The sequence below is a fragment of the Marmota flaviventris genome, chromosome 5 (genome assembly GCF_047511675.1).
Source record: "Marmota flaviventris isolate mMarFla1 chromosome 5, mMarFla1.hap1, whole genome shotgun sequence".
NCBI classification, from domain to species: Eukaryota; Metazoa; Chordata; class Mammalia; order Rodentia; family Sciuridae; genus Marmota; species Marmota flaviventris.
In genome coordinates, this window is record NC_092502.1 from 5,904,071 (window position 1) to 5,910,070 (window position 6,000).

Here is a 6,000-nt window from a genome sequence, read left to right on the forward strand (position 1 = left end):
TCTGACTAATGAACTGTCCTAACTCACTACGGTTCCATACATAGTAATGCTATGAAATCTCACCTCATATATAAGATGCAACAGGTGTAACTATTGTGGATATACATCTAATTTTGATTAGTATTGTAATGTAAATACTTACGCAGTATTTCCACTAGCAATGGCATAAGACAAGGCAATCTCTCCACAATTATCTGAAGCAGACACATTAACACCACATTGAAGAAGCAGCTCAGCTATGTGTGTTGATTTATGTTCCACAGCCAACATGAGGGCTGTTCTAAAATAAGAGAGATAACTTCAAATTTAGGTATTTTAATAAGTTTATTTAAAAAGCCATTGTAATACATTTTACCAATTTGACATCTAGCTTTACATACACTAACAGACTCTTTATCTTTCTAAATCATTTGTAAGTCTAAAAGGAAAACAAACACATAAAAAAATAAATCACGTGTCCCAAAAGGGGAGAGTTACAAACTTAAAATCCTTCAATGAACATTAATTATGATGAGGTCATTCATCTGGAGTTGGCAAAGATTTCAATGAATAAAGCTCCATTTCTTTCTTAGAGTGATGTAATATATTGTAACTCACAGTCAGCCAAAGGTCAAGGAATAAAAAAGGTATTTGCAGGTATAACATAATAACAGTAGCACTGGTGATAATAATAATTATTGTTGCTTCAGTCATTCACTCTGAGAAGCATTTGCCAGGCATTGAAATCAATGCTACATGTATAATCTTGCAACCAGATTTCAAGCATATGTTACACTCTTTTTCATTATAAATGTTCAAAATTTGTTAAGACTAATTAGACATCACTTAGGAAAAATCTGAAATCAATATTCTACAAATTAAGTAATTTAAAGCAAATAGTCATATAAAGGAAAAAATAATTTTCAATGTCTATCTATACTCAACACGCATTTCCAAAAGAAAACTATACCAGGAGAAGATGAAATATTACAGAATATTTAAAAAGTTCAATACTGAATAAAAGCACAAACTAAAAGTCTATATTTTACAAAACTAACATGAAAACTCTAGCTAACACAAGATTATGTGATCAACAAAATCAAATAGTAATCATCAGCCAATAATTATAAGGGCATGTGAATCATACTACATACTCTTATTTGTGTTGCTCAGTTTGAATAATTGCTTTTCTCCTTAATTTTAGTTTATGTTAATAAATTTCACTCTATTCCAATGATTATGTCATTCCCATTAATTTAATATTTTTAACTTGAGTGATTTTACTACAATATTAACCTTTTTCCAAAAAATATAAAGTACTATACCTCCCCTTATCATCAACTTCATGTATATTTGCTTTATTCTTAATAAAAAATTCTAACATCATCTGTCTGTTTTTCTTTATGGCGAGTAAAAGTGGTGTTTGGCCACTCTGAAAAACAACAAATATAGTTTATTCACAAAATTACTACTTTTCAACTGAAGTTAACCTTACACAATACTGTATGAACATAAGCATATAATAATAATGTAAATTAAGAGTAGCTACTCTCTTCTCTTCCCATTCTGCTTCCATACGTGCTGCTCTTTCATTTTGAGATGCCTCTCCTCTGCCTAGAGTGGCCACATGAACTCCAGAATTTCTAAAACTGCTTCATACATTTACTGTTTCCATGGATCTTTGCCGCTGTCAAGCATTCATCATGGCATCTTGGAGTTATGTAACATGCACCCTCCTCAACCAAGAGTATCTTTAGGACATAAACTGTATTTTATATCCCAATAGCCCCATTCCCTAATACATATTAGTAAAGGATATAAGTATTATATTTCATTAACAAGCCAAATTCTCAACTCACTAGTAGGGTGTATAAATCATATTCTGAAGAACATCTACTTTTCCAGAAATACCAAGCTGCATAGAAAAGATTCCGTGTTTTACTGTTAGAGAAAATTTACACAACTGTGCATTGTATGTCCAGTAGTACAGAAATAGCTTTTCCATTGCTTAACACCTACTTGACACCGATTTTTTATTGGAGATATTCACATGTGAACAATTGAAGTTACAGGAATATATTTCTGAGAGCTTTCCAGCAACATGGAAGTTTTCTCCATGTTATACAAGTCCACTTGATTCTTTTTTATTTATGAAATCAGAATCCCAGATTCCGATATAAGGAATTTCTGCTTAAAATTGATAGAGTCTGAGTAAACTATGTTGCTTTTTCATAATTGTTCCTGTGTCTTCTCTTATTATAAGTTGAAAGATATTTATCTTACATGTCAGAAAGTTCAATACAAAAATATATTATTTTTATGCAATTGGAGAAAATTTTTCCAACTAATCCACTGAGAGGGGATTAACAAAGAGAAATAACCAACTCAAAAAAAAAAAAAAAAAAACCACAGAGCTGGGATTATGGCTCAGTGGTAAAGCACTCACCTAGTACATGTGAGGCTCTGGGTTTGATCCTCAGCAGCACATAAAATAAATAAAATTAATGTATTGTGTCCAATAAGAATTAAAATATAAATATTTTTAAAAACTCCAAACAAACAAACAAAAAAACCACCCAGTCAATAACTGAGCAAAAGACCTAAACAGAAATTTCTCAAAAGAAACACAAATGTCCAAACTATATATAAAAAAAGTCTTCTACATCTCTAGCAATTATGTTAATGCACATAAAAACTACACTAAGACTTTATCTTACTCCAGCCACAATGGTAATTATCAAGAACACAAACAGTAATATATACTGGTAAGAATGTGGGGCTGGGGATGTGGCTCAAGCGGTAGCGCACTCGCCAGGCATGCGTGTGGCCCGGGTTCGATCCTCAGGACCACATACAAAGATGTTGTGTCTGCTGAAAATGAAAATAATAATAATAATAATAAATATTCTCTCTCTCTCTCTCTCTCTCTCTCTCTCTCTCTCTCTCTCTCTCTCTCTCTCCCTGGTTAGAAAAAAGAATGTGGGGGTAAGGCACACGTTTACACTGTTGGTGGGACTACATACTAGTACAACCACCCTGGAAAACAGTTTGGAGATTCCCCAAAATCTAAGAAGGGAACCACAACATGAAACAGCTATCCCATGACTCAGTATTTTCCCAAAATTAGTAAAACAAAATTTTACGTGTAACTGTATATTAATACAGTCACATGTGTGTTTACAGTAGCACAATTCACAACAGGTAAATTATGAAATTAACCCAAGTACCTGTGAATGGATGAAAGGATTAAGAAATTCTGGTGCACATACATACAATGGAGTATTACTCAGCCATAAAAATACATTATGTCATTTGTTGGTAAATGAGTTGGTATCCAAGAATATCATGCTAAGTGAAATAAGTCAAATAAGAAACTCAAAGGTAAAATGTTTCATATGTGGAAGCTGGAGTTAATTAAAGAAAAAGAAATGAAGAACAGAATATCAAAAGATGTAAAGAAGATCATTAGTGTAGAAAAAGAAGATTGAGAGGCACAGAAATAATGAAAAAGGGAAGGCAATGAAGAAGGAAATCTTTAAAATTCATGTTATATGCATATATAAATATACCACAGGTAATTGCACCCTTATGTATAAGTAAAAAGAATCAACAAAATATAAATAAATAGGTGAAAGGAGGTCCAGGAGAATAGGAGGGGGAGAATGGAGGAGGAGGGGTAGACAGATGGAAAAGAGGGAATCAATGACTCAACTGGAATTCCATGCATGTAAGATTTTTGGGGAATGAATTCAACTACTATGTAAAACTATAAACTCTAATAAAAATAACATTGAAAATGTATTCTTACTTGTAATGACAATCCTGGTAACATAATGCTTGGTTATTTTCCAAAATTCTTTTTATTCTCATCCACTTTAATTGCTACTTAAAGTTACTTATAATTTTAGGCAAAATTTAATTCAGAAATTTTGTGTATCATCAAGATTTATGCTGATCTACATAGATTACTTGTAGCATCATGAAAGGCACTAAACATCTGCATTTTTAAGGAACAAAGCTGAAGACTGATACATAGTATAGCTGGCGAAATCCATGAGTTATCTACTTCTAGCAATAATTTATCCATTCTAGCAATGAGTGACCTAATCAGCCTTTCAAAAATTCATGTTATATGCATATATAAATATACCACAATTTAATTTAAAATTTAAATTTTAAATTAAATGTTGCATTTAATTTAAAGCAACAGATTAGAAGAAAACAACAGAATAACTGCGTCAAAAACAATTTTAGTGTCACTCTGCTGCATCATCCACTCCCTGACATAGCTCTGCTCAACACAAAGAGGGAGTAAGCAGCCCACCAGTTCCACTCAAAAGCAAAAGGAGAATAGTGTAACAACCATCACCCTAGGCTTTCCAGTGTAGTACCCAAATGTCCTGATTCGGTTTCTCCCGACCCAGATTACTGAGCAGAGAAGAAGAGATGAGCTATTTGGAGATGACCTGAAACAAAGAAGAAGTGGTGCAACACATGGATCAACTTGCAGCTGAAGAAATCATGGTCCCCAGTGGCTACTCTGCCCAGAACCCCCACAACCTCTGCACTGTCTCCTTCTGTAAACAACTCTAGCCTTCATTTCTGGCGTTCCCTCAGGGTTTGCCATTACATACTTCAGGTGCTTGCTCCAAACAGACTGCAGTAGTTTTGCCACTGAGGAAACCAACAGCCACAGAGGAACCCTGCATCTTTCCCTACTACAAAAAGCCTCAAAGGTGTTTGCATTCACAGTCTCCAAGCACCTGTACCACTACCTCTAGATTCTGCCTACCCAAGGTAACCTCAGCTATAGTTGACACAAATCCAGACCCAAGGTCCCCAAACAGCCTTTTCCTGTGCAAGAGAACATGAAGGCTGCAGCCCATACTGGAGGCACAATCCCATGTGATGGGTGTACACCTGCAGCCATATCCATGCACACTGCCAGATGTTGGACTGGCAGTTGCACATGCACAATACCACTTCCAACACCTGTCATGAGCCACTGCTCGCCATATTTAGCAGCCTCTGAAGTTACATACACATGTGTCACCAGCTCTGTTTCATGGTGATATTAACATATGTAAGCACCCAGAGTCCCATTAACCATCCCCACCACCATGTAGCTTTGCCTGAAGAGAGTTGTTCTGTGCCACTGCACACGTTTCTCCTCAGTTCCACTCACAAAAAATAGTGCATGTTTACAGCCATCCTCAACACCTCCATGTCCCTGCCACCATACTTCAATTCACAGGTGAGGTTTCTAGCTTTATGCATCCATGATTAGGCCCCAGATCTGTAGATACACAGCAGCCAGGCAAAGCTCTGCTTCTGGTCCTTCCCTGAAGCCCTATGTGTCTACAATCAGATCTGATCTTACAGTCCTGTGCTTTAACAAACTAGGTCCCACCTCATAGGCACTCTTTGCCAGCCCTGGCTTCTGTCCTTGGTCCTAGCTTTTCCTTACTACTTCTCTGCCCACAGGTAGCCTGTCTACATTGCACATGCCTGCAGCTGACACTGCACCGAAGTGTGCACACTGCCTGGCCCATATGTCTTTCACCTTTTCTAGTCTTCTCTGCATGGATCTAGAGGCACTATCTATGACCCAGCTAGTCCTCATAGCAACTCTAGATTTCCCATAGCTCTAGCCACCAATGACCATGAAGGTTCTCATGTTACCAACAGTTGTGCCTGCTAAAAGAGAAGCAATGCATCCTTCAACCTCAGATAACAAAGATGTTACTCCAGGCCACTAGACCAGTGCTATACTAGGTCAGCATGTCCTCCCATACTGCTCTGCAGGAAAAAGCTTTCCCATCCTCAAATAAGTCCTTAAGTCTGGAAGAAGTAATGGTTTCTTCAAATGTGCATGCACCTTTTCAAGCTACTAGGGTCAAGAAGAATCAGAGAAACGTGGTAACACAAGGAACACAAAAAGTCTTCATTAAATGAATGGTCCAACAAAATTAGAGACCTTGATATAATGAAAATGGGAGAACAACATAACAGTTGGGTTAA

At 36.2% G+C, this 6,000-nt stretch overlaps 1 pseudogene; it reads right to left on the reverse strand.

Moving 5' to 3' along the window:
* The window catches only part of LOC139705867 (cTAGE family member 2-like), a 77,016-nt pseudogene extending 71,453 nt beyond the window's left edge, over window positions 1-5,563 (reverse strand).
* Between the last annotated feature and the right edge of the window lie 437 nt (window positions 5,564-6,000).